Below are 12,268 nucleotides of genomic sequence, written 5' to 3' on the forward strand. Positions count from 1 at the left end.
TGATTAAGGTGAAAGTGTGTTCCCTGGACCACATTGGATTTTCTGAAAAGTGTGAAAATTTGACTACGCTTTTAGGGGTCATTGAAGTTCCATACATTGAAAGAACAAATTTTAAGGGAACCCATTACAGATAATCAAAGATAATACAAGACAACATTCTGGTCTGGTAACGATACCCAACATCAACACATGTGCAATTGTTACATACTTAGATATTTAACTAAATATTGTAAACTCCTAAAAGAAAGTGCTACCGCAAATAGAGGATTACTTGATAGCGTCATCACCGAGAAAATTGTCGACGACTCAATCAAGCAATAAGGGGGAAAGGGAGTTAGAGGGTAACAGGTACAGGTAATGTGTCATGGGCTCGTGGCACGCATCCGTGTTCTCAAGAAAGCTAATAATATAAAAAAATGGAATTTGAAATTTATTCGGACTATAAACAGGTATGTTAAAGTAGTAAATGATGGTGTCTCAGATTCAGAACAGTAATGCCCCATGCACACGAATGGGGGAGTAATGCTCCACGGGAGAATTGCGGCCCCATTCATTTCTATGGGGTCATGCACACGACCGTGGTTTCCACGGTCCGTGAATGGCCCAGGAGCCTGGACCTCAGAAAGAACGGACATGTCTTATTACGGCCGTGTTTTGCGGTCCAGGCTCATAGAAAATAATTGACGCGGCCATGTGCACAGCCCGTGATTTGCGGGTGACTCGCGGGTGACACTCCGCTGCCGGCTGACTGGAGAATCACGGCCGTGCACATGGCTACGGTCGTGTGCATGAGGCCTTAAGGTTAAGATGAGAGATATTATATTAAACAAACATTCCTAGCGGTAAGGTCAATATGAGGAAAAACAAGTAAAGAAGAAGTAAACAGAGATTTCAGAACTTGCAATCGTGTCGTCGGGTAAGAGGTATTCTCTTTCTTCAAGTCCTTAAGACACAAACGACTTCAGAAGGTCAACAGTTCTGATTCAAGTGCTTGGAGAGTCAGAAGAGGGTTTCTTTCTCTTGGGAGATTTGCCAGTGGAGCTGGTCGTCCACTGGAATGAAGACGGCAAATTAGGCAAAGGTGCTTTACCGGTGATCGGGAGCCAAGACTAGATGTCCACCGGATCAATGTCAAGATTGGTCCAGAGGGCCATCTTGATAGAGTTGCAACTTTGTATTTCAAAAAGCACCTCACCAACTTCTCTAGCCTTTTGTAATATTTTGGCTGTGTCCACAAAACTCAATAGGCTGTGTATGACATCTCTTGGTGGGTCAGATCTTCTCAGTTTAGGTCGAAGGGCTCTGTGTATTCTTTTGATGACCACTTGCTCTTCTCTAGGTTGGCCTAGTAGTGTAGCGTAGATTTGACGAGCCACCATCTACTCCTGTACTCTTGATCTTCCAGCATCAAATAAGCATTATTCAAGTGGGTCATCTGAGCTGTCAGATTGGATTGAATCTAAGCCGTGTGTTGGAGATGGGTTGCGTGAGCCGTCTCAAGTGCTTCTACACGGTGGCCGATGTGTTTGCTATCAGCTTTTATGTCTGATAATTCTCTCAAAACAGGTAACAAAGCTTTGCTCAATGCCTTTGTTAGAGAGGAGCATGATATGTTGTTGGAAGAGTTCAAATTGTCGGATGCAGTGAAGGAGCTATCCTCATCAGAGTCATCATGTGCATCCTGGTCTCTCAATTTTGCCAAGGCTATTTTAGAGTGGCTTGGAGGTGGTGTAGCACCTTTCCTATGCAAGTACTTGTCCAGCTCTGATTGGTGTTTCCTCTGTTTAGGAGTGTTTGTTAAATCTTTCTGATTGCCTTTACCAATTTTACCCATGGCGTGAGATTCAGAAAAGTCCAAATGCTGGAGAACACGGATGGATGGGCCACAAGCCACCATTTTATGAAAGTGATAGTTGCAAAAGTCAAACATTCAAAGCAAACAAGACACACCAGACAGAAATGCGAGCTTATGCGGCTGTGTAGAAGTAGAAGACAATAGCAAGGTGAAATGAAATATCCCCTTCTCTAGGGGGGATGTAAGGTCGTGGGAGACAGTCTTATGCAGTTAGACAATCAAGTAACAGAGATGGCTTAATAGAATGAAAGGCTAGTTGAGGCCTTAGTGTTGCCCAGAGATGGAGTTTTACACTAGGGCAAACTAAAGTGTCCAGGTACAGATTCTGCAGTTTTAAACTGAGTCAGGCCTACCCGTGTTGCAGATAATGTCAGGTGCTACAGCTCGATTTCAAAGCCAGGGAGGCATGGGCCGCTATATAGGAGGTCCACTATTAGGTGCTGGTGGGTGTTGTGGTCCCCAAATAAACACCAGGTGTCCTGGACAGGCTCTGCTGACATGGCAGGGTTAGGCATTCTGTTTTCCGGCTTTTTCTTGCCTCCGGTCCCCTAGTGCAGCAGCTGCAGGTCGGACCAGCCGAAAGTCTGCGGCTTCAGCTGCGTGTGTAGGCCGCAACTCGGAGCGGCTTATTTTCAGGCAATTCGCCCCTCAAAATGTTTCCCACGTTCGTGGGGAGGGAGTACTTGCCAGCAGATCTCCCCAAAGTCCTACTTTTTAGCGGATGGAAGCAGATACTGTGGTAGGAGCGGGAGCCCTAAAAAAATCTGTCCGCCCTCAGTGCGGCTCAAGCCACGCCCCGAGTTAATATTATTTTATGTATAAATAAAAGTTATATAATTTTCCAATATGCTTTCTGTATTAATTCATAGTGGTTTTCAAGATCTATGCTTGTTGTTATTCAGTAGGAACATTCATTGTTTACTTCTAAGGGGTAAAATTCTGTCCACGGTCATGTGATGGACACACAGGGGCTGGTATCGCTAGAAGACACATACTGTGACTGTAACGAGCAGAACACCTGAGTGTCCATCGCATGATCATGTACAGAATTTTATCCACTGGTAAACAATAAATTTTCCTACTAATTACAACAAGCAGAGATCTTGAAAACTATATAACTTTTAATTATACATAAAACAACATCAATTTGCTAAAACCGGACAACCACTTTAATTTTTGATCCTACAGAGAAACTTGTTTTATAACTGTTCCTTTCATCTGTGCACACTATGGTCTACCTTATCCACAAATTAGACAAATTAAGACAAATTAGCACAGTTTATGGACTTCTTGATATCTTGTAACCTTCCAGCTCCCCCCTATCATGGCAGAGGGACATGGGAAATTGTATCAAAATGCTGCTGATGGGCAATGACCCTGTACCTTATGGCTTGATGTACTTATGCTACGAGACTTTTACCCTTCGTTTGTCTCCTCACGCGGTAGATTGGGTAGCTCAAATCCAAACTTCCTGATCCATTTCTTTATTACGTTTATGCCTAAGCAAGGCAAAGATTTCTGAAATCTGATTCGTTTTTTTTTTGTTTTCTTTTACAAAGTATTGTCAAGTTGTTGCTACATGTTTAAAAAGAGGCCAGATGCTTGATCACACAATTCTGGAAGAAGACCCCCCCCCCACCCCCCTATAGAACAGACCTAGATGTTACAATATAGGAAGTTAGGTGGTACACCTAACTACTTCCATGCAGGACAGATTTGAATTATCCCAAGTGACAACTACTGAATGCTAACCGATATGTAATCTTATGTCTCCCCTACATGGGCCCCCGCTCTTTATATGCATGATAATGATGGATCCCCGATGACTTGACATATGTAATACGTAATATTATTTTCCATGCTGTAAAATACATTTTAGAAACCTTATTTAAAACCACACTTCTATACTATGCTGTACTTTTTGTTTATTCGAGTTACCCAGTTATAATTGTGCAAACGTGAAGAGTTTAGACATGCTAGTGTTTTAACATTAGATTAAACAAAAAAAAGGTCTCAGCAATATGTATTTTCAACAAGCTGATTGAACCTTTTGATGAACCTTTTACTGTATTATGGCTAGCATTTAGAATGGCAAAAGTTTGGCAAGCCAATTTAAAAAAATTTCTGGCTTTAAATCAAAAAGTTACAATATTTAGTTACTACGTTTTTATGTATGTGCCACTAGACTAGTTGGTAATAGAGGCATAGGAAAATGCTGACATACAGTTACTGGATATTATAGGCCAAAAACCTGAGGCTATAAAACTGAGAGTAAAATAAACTTCAACGATCAGGGGCAGGCATCTGCTGCCAGTGCAATAAAATGTTGGGATGCATTAAATGGGGCCTAAATGAAATTATGAGGACATACAGTAACTTTTCCCTTATATAAGGGTTTAAGAAAAACATAGCAGAGCTGGAGATATAGCAGAGCAGGAGATGGTTTAGATGCACAAGCAAACCATTATTAGGTGAATTGATGTATTACTGTTCCCAGAAAGCTTCGAAAAATTTGTGTCGAGAAAATATGGCTTAGAAGTCACTAAAAGAGGACCTATCGGTTCTGAAAAAAACACAAAAAGGTGACTATATAATAAGTTATATATATAAAATTATATATATATATATATATATATATATATATATATATATATATATATATATATATATATATATATATATATATAAATATATATACAGAGCACACAAAAACATGGTGACAGCACACTGCGGACACTAATGACACCTAAGCTACTAAATATAAATAAATATGCATTAATAGTGAGGTTCTTAGTGCACATTTTGATCAAATTGTGTGAGCCCACCTGCCACGACAAGGCGACCTAGATAGATAGATAGATAGATAGATAGATAGATAGATAGATAGATAGATAGATAGATAGATAGATAGATAGATGATAGATGTGAGGAAGGGGATTAGGGGTGAGCATAATAATTTGCCTGTTTCACGGTTCTGTCAATTTGCTGCTCTCTAGAATACAAAAATAGCTACAATTCCCCCTTTTTCCTATAACTTCGCCAAAAACAAATCTCAAACCTAGTGAATTAATTCCCTTATGCATCCTAATGGGTGACAAATCGGCAAAGTGCAAATCAGGCGAAACATTGGCTTAACTCTAGCCAGGAACCTGGACTTTACTTGATACTGAATATTGTTATTTTATCAGCCATATAATAATATTTCCCTGTGTATTATGCAGCCCAGCTAGAGGAGTAGGAGGAGGAGACTACTCCTTGTAAAGGGATAATCTGCTAGAGGAGAAGATGAGATCAGTCTCTCACTACATACACACACCAGCAGTCAAACAGAAAGGTAGAAAGCTGTGACAGGATTTACCTCTGCTACTGCTCCTTTTTGCATCTGCCCCACTGCTCCATAATACACAGGAATCCATTTTACATTTACTAATATAACAACATCCAGCATGGAAAAAAGATGGCATCAGAGTTCTCTGGGGCATCCACCACATGGGAAGAAAAGAATGCACATAATGTTATACATTTTTCCTCCATAAAGTTAGAAAAAATAATGAAAAGGGTATATGCACATTTTTAACTATTTTTCTCCATGGTTACAGATCATAAAGAAATCCTGTGTTGTCGGATCCTATAGTCATACTCCCTTTTATCTGTCCCCTACTTCTTGCTAATCAGCCGGATGATTGTTAAGAAAAAAAAGAGGGAAAGATAGCGGGTGTATGAATGCAAAATTAGACTACACTGGGCTTCTTTGTAGTTTGTTAATGTCTAATGTATGTTGTGACAGATTTATCAAAGGAAGGAACATGCAGTGATAAATATGTTGCAACATATGTCAATGAAGTAGTCTAGCTTTAACCTAGAAATTGACTTAAATTACGCCACCTTAATATATGTGGGCCAATGGGTATTCCCAAAGCATTTTACATGGGTAACTACATTGTCTAGGTATAGCAACACTTGATAACCAGATATTCAACCAGATAAGCCAATGTACCCAGTGAGCGGGTTAGTAAGGGGCCTAGTTACTGTACCAAAACAGCATCAAATAAATATTGCCGTATAGAGCAAAAATAATTAGCCATACAGCAAACAGATACACAGTGCCACATAGCGTCCAGCATAAATAGTTTTATACATTATCTACATAAATAGATTTATAGTGTCTCTACCAACATGCACCACCGGTATCTAGAGCATTGAAGAAGTCAAAGCCTACATTCCTGATTGTCTAGGGTAGTGAAGGGTTTATGGAAGGATTCCTGGTGGCCTACGGCATAAAAATGGCAGGCAGACAGGCTGCTTGCTGTTTCTGCAACTTGCCGCTAAGTGAAGATCCCCTTCTGACTTTCCACTACCGCTATTGCTCAACCTAACCCCTTCTGTGATGCTACTACTCCTTCACAAGCATTACCCTTCTGCTCATGCCTCTCACCAAGGACTTCCTACTGTCTTTTAGATTACATGTAAGGGACTGTGCTAATGAATTTCATGGCTGAAATTATTTGTAGTTTGTTAGAGAAATATCAGAGGAGTGCTCTATGATGAACTATTGGAGAGCAAGGCGCCCATAAACTGTTCTTACATGGGAAGTCCACTGCTGTTTGTGTATGCCTCTGCCTCCCACCTACAAACCTCCTTTCATGTCATCCCCAATTCCATGTCCTCTCTGGTACCTCTGAAGGGTTATTGTATATCCCTCTATTCTCCTTTCAGAACAATATATGCAGTGTTTGTGGCAGGCAGCCAACAATTTCTCTGGCAATGAAGAGAATTACTGATGAAGTAAAGAATGATAATGTCTGCACTCTCCTCCTTAGCCCACAATTGGAGAACATCAAATATTCCTACATTATCAGATATTACTTGGAAAATTAACAGAACTTACCATTATGAATATATCTATGCATGCAGCCAACAAAAATTTAATAAATTCAATAAAGAGTGGTTTTGTTGGAAAACATCTAAACTCGTCGACCCAGTTCCTTTTTAAGCTAAAGACTAGAACTTCCCACATTCAACAGCTCTTTTATTCCGAGCTCCCCTTTTTCTGGTGACCTGAGGATTCACTATTTTTCTTTCTTTTGTTATTATCTGGTTGAGAACACAGTCCATGCTGTTGAGGATTTGCTGTAATCTACTTAGTTTGTTGCAGCTCTTACAGCAAGAAACCACCCTTCCCCGTTCCCCGCGTATTTCTGCTACTCTTTGTTTGAGACTTTACTGAACCATTGTATAACTGTGTATGTAAAATTTAACCGCTTAATGACCTGCGTATAGTCTTTTTACATCAGTCATTAGGGGTAGTTGTTGTGAAGCCCCCCCTTTTCACATCGGTGTTTCAGAAGAAGTTTTCCCGCATCAAGCCGGGTGCTCCTGAAGCTCGGGCTGTTGCTAAATAGAAGTGGTCTCTCCGATCATGTTTAACCCCTCAGATGCAGCACTCAATAGCGACCGCTGCATCTGAGTGGTTTTACAGGGATGGGGCTCGGCTCCATCCCTCACCCCATCGGCATTTCGCGATGCAATCGCGGGAAGCGGATGGTTTCTATGGCAGCCTGGTGGGGCTAACAAAGGCCCCCAGGTCTGCCTTTAGTAAGTTTTACACTGACATGCATAATACACTGCAATACAGAAGAATTTCAGTGTATTATAAAAGCAATCAAGTGGGACTAATAAAAAGTTAAAAATAAGTTTAAATAAAGTTTATAATAAATAAATAAAAGTCCCAAGTAAAAAAACATTAAAAACCCAATTTTTCCCCTTACAAAATACTTCATTATGAAAAAAAGTCAAAAGTTACACATATTTGATATTGCCACGTCCATAACGACCCCAACTATAAAACTATTGCATTATTTAACCCACATGGTGAATGCCGTACAAAATAAAATAAAAAACAATGCTAGAATTGCGGTTTTCTGTTCATCCGGCTTTCAAAAAAAATTGATAAAAAATTATCAAAAAGTTGCATGTACTCCAAAATGGTACCAATAAAAACTACAAGTCATCCTGCAAAAAAAATGCCCTCATACAGTTATGTCAGCAGAAAAATAAAGAACTTATGGCTATTAACCCGTTAGTGACCACCAATATGCTTTTTCACGGCGGCCACTAATGGGCTTTATTCTGATGCATAGGCCTTTTCACGGCGCTGAATCAGAATAAATAAACACAGCAGGGAGCCGTTAAATCTCCCTGCTCTCAGCTACCAGATGTAGCTGAGGGCTGGGGGCATCCCTGCTAGAACGAGTGAGATTGATATAAGCATCGATCTCACTAGTTTAACCCCTCAGATGTATCGCTCAATAGCGAGCTCCGCATCTGAGTGGTTTTGGAGAGAGAGAGGGAGCTCCCTCTCATCCCACCGGCACCCGGCGATAAAATCGCAGAGTGTCTGTGTTTCCGATGGCATGATAAAGGCCCCCAGGTCTGCCTGTAGTGAATGCCTGCTAGGCTATGCCGTTTTAAAAGGACAGGCAGTAATACACTGCAATACAAAAGTATTGCAGTGTATTATAAATACGATCGGAGAATCGCATATTAAAGTCCCCTAGTGGGACTAGTAAAAAAGTAAAAAAAAAGTTTAATAAAGTTAATGAAAATAAAAATGTGAAGAAAAAATGAAAAACACACTTTTTCCCCTTACAAACTGCTTTACTATTAAAAAACTAAAATAAAGTAAAAATGTTACACATATTTGGTATCGCCGCGCCCGTAACGACCCCGACTATAGAGGTATTACATTATTTAACCCGCACGGTGAACGCCGTAAAAAGTTACATTAAAAACTATGGAACAATTGTGAATCCTGACATAAACAAAATGTGATAAAAAGTGATCAAAAAGTCGCATCTACTCCAAAATTGTACCAATAAAAACTACAAGTCTTCCCGCAAAAAAAAAAGCCCTAATACAACTGCATTGGCGGAACAATGAAAACGTTATGGCTCTTCAAACAATTTTGAAAAAAAAAAGTTTTTACTGTGTAAAAGTAGTAAAACATACAAAATCTATACAAATTTGGTATTGTTGCAATTGTAACAACCCGCTGAATAAAGTTATTGTGTTATTTATACCACACAGTAAACGGTGTAGATTTAGAACGCAAAAAGAGTGGCAAAATTTCTGGGTTTTTTCTGTTCCCCCCCCCCCCCCCCCGAAAAATAAGTTATTAAAAGTTAATCAATAAATAATATGTACCTCAAAATTGTGCTATTAAAAAATACAACTTGTCCCAAAAAAACAAGACCTTATACAGCTATGTCGACGCAAAAATAAAAAAGTTAGAGCTCTTGGAATGCGACGATGGAAAAATGTAAAAAATACCTTGGTCATTAAGTTTTAAAATAGGCTGGTCATTAAGGGGTTGCCGACACAGGACGAGAATGCTCGTCCTGTGTGACAGCCGTCTCTGCGCGCGATCGAGAGCGGGGCAACGGCTGTAATACACAGCCATGGCCCCACTCTGACAGCGCAGAGAAGAGAAACATCTTCTCTCCGCCGTTAATCCTTTGAATGCCGCGATGAAAGCTGATCGCGGCGTTCAAGGAGAGGGGACTTCACTTTGATCGCGTCACAGAAGATAACTGTTACACGATCAAAGCCCACAACTTGCATAGCCAGACAGCCCAGGCTCCATTGAAGGACCCCAGAGCTGTCTGAACTTATTTCCTGTTGTTAGGGCATACTGAGGTATGCCCTAACAACTGCCTGTGTACAATCAGTACACAGGATAATGTACTAGCATATAGATCTATGCCAGTACATTAAAGTTACAAAATCAAAATCAAAATGATAAATCCCTTTATGGGATTAAAAAAAAAAGTTAAATGAATGTAAAAAAAAATTATGATAAATAAATAAATAAAAAGTAAAGTAAATACACAGAAACACACATTTTCTTTATAATAAATAAACTTTTTAAAATATAAGTCCCAAAACATGAAATAATATAGACATATTTGGTATCCCCATGACCATAACAACCTGTACAACAAATGCATAAATTATTTATGATGATCGGTGTATGGTGTAAAAAAAAAATATTAAAAATGCTGCGGAATTGCTTTTTTTCTGCATTTTCGCCAAAATAAAAATGTATACAAATTAAACGATAATGTATTTGTACCAAAAAATGGTACCTACATAAAGTACAACTCGTCCCGCAAAAAACAAAGTCTCATACAACTACGTCGTACAAAAAATAAAAGAGTTATGATCGTCGGGATGCAAAGAGGGAAATATAAAAAAATTGTTCTGTCCTCAAGGCCAAAATTTAGTGAGCGGGTGAATCGCGTGAAGTGTAGAGAAGGCTGCAGGAGTTGTGCATTGGCAGAGATAAAGATCCAGTGACCAGATCGGCTTGTCTTATTGCGAAAGCGCAGTGGAAGGCTGGAGGTTGCAGCTTCTGGTGGTGGATGACCGAAGGGGACACAGGGCTATGCGGAATTGAAGCAAATACTGCTGTAGTGTGGAGTGAAGCAAGAGGCAGGAGTCATGGAGCAGACGGTGAGCTTCCAGACTACTTATATAATCTGGAACAGAACCTTGGATTCCATATCATATAAAAGCGTTAGGAAACGTCAGTTTATTTACGATTGTCATGACTACAAGCCTAGCTTCTCGGCGGCCCTGGTTTGAGTTGCAGAGCCAATCTCAGTTCTCTGTTTTTATGCTCTCAGATTCTAGGGTGAAGTATTTAAGTCTGGTTAGTTCTTTCATTGTTGCTTGTGAATTTCTTTGTGTATGCAAGTTCTGATCAAGCTCCTGGCTACACCCTGTATCACCTGTCTATTCTTAGAACTGGCACTCGGTTTTGTCTTTAGCTTAACCCTTTTGCTCACTGATTTGGACATTGTGCTCTCGGCTGGTTTTGACATCTGCAGCTCCTGGTATTCTTGTTTTCTGATTTGGACTACAGTCTCTTCTGGTTGTGAATTATGTTTGCTCTTTATCCTCTGGCTGTCTGGTTTTTCATTCTGGTATTGCCTGCATTGCAACTCCTGTCCAACACCATATTCTCTTAATGCAACCCGGGTACTATGCAGCCAAATCCAACCTACCTTGCGGTGGGCTCTGGTGAAGACCATAGAGTAGCCTTAGATTCTGCTGATCAGGGTAGTGACGGACCTGAGGTAGCGAATTATTTGCATGCTTATTCCTGAAGGTTTCCAGGTGCCTTTGTGGAATAGTTTACAGAACAATTCCATAACTTGCACTCTGGGGAATTGCCCAACTAGTGATTCCATTATAAAAAGTACAACGAGGGAGAAAATAATTGGAGAGCGGCTGATCTAGGGTTTGGTACAACAAGTATATAGATGCCAAATGCAATAAAAACGTACTCACATACACTACCGTTCAAAAGTTTAGGGTCACTTAGAAATTTCCTTAATTTTGAAAGAAAAGCAACGTTTTTTTCAATGAAGATAACATTAAATTAATCAGAAATACACTCTATACATTGTTAATGTGCTAAATGGCTATTCTAGCTGCAAACGTCTGGTTTTTAATGCAATATCTACATAGGTGTATAGAGGCCAATTTCCAGCAACAATCACTCCAGTGTTCTAATGGTACATTGTGTTTGCTAACTTTGTTAGAAGGCTAATGGATGATTAGAAAACACTTGAAAACCCTTGTGCAATTATGTTAGCACCGCTGTAAACAGTTTTGCTGTTTAGTGGAGCTATAAAACTGACCTTTGTTTGAGCTAGTTGAGAATCTGGAGCATTACATTTGTGGGTTCGATTAAACTCTCAAAATGGCTAGAAAAAGAGAGTTCTTAGAAATGAAGGTTATTCCATGCGAGAAATTGCCAAGAAACTGAAGATTTCCTACAACGGTGTGTACTACTCCCTTCAGAGGACAGCACACACAGACTCTAACCAGAGTAGAAAGAGAAGTGGGAGGTCCCGCTGTACAACTGAGCAACAAGACAAGTACATTAGAGTCTCTAGTTTGAGAAATAGACGCCTCACAGGTCCTCAACTGGCAGCTTCATTAAATAGTACCCGCAAAACGCCAGTGTCAACATCTACAGTGAAGAGGCGACTCCGGGATGCTGGCCTTCAGGGCAGAGTGGCAAAGAAAAAGCCATATCTGAGACTGGTTAATAAAAGGAAAAGATTAATATGAGCAAAAGCAAACCTTGGACAGAGGAAGATTGGAAAAAAGTGTTATGGACAGACGAATCGAAGTTTGAGGTGTTTGGATCACACAGAAGAACATTTGTGAGATGCAGAACAACTGAAAAGATGCTGGAAGAGTGCCTGACGCCATCTGTCAAGCATGGTGGAGGTAATGTGATGGTCTGGGGTTGCTTTGGTGCTGGTAAAGTGGGAGATTTGTACAAGGTAAAAGGGATTTTTAAAAAGGAAGGCTATCACTCCATTTTGCAACGCCATGCCA

This window comes from Rhinoderma darwinii, chromosome 6, assembly GCF_050947455.1.
Source record: "Rhinoderma darwinii isolate aRhiDar2 chromosome 6, aRhiDar2.hap1, whole genome shotgun sequence".
NCBI lineage: Eukaryota > Metazoa > Chordata > Amphibia > Anura > Rhinodermatidae > Rhinoderma > Rhinoderma darwinii.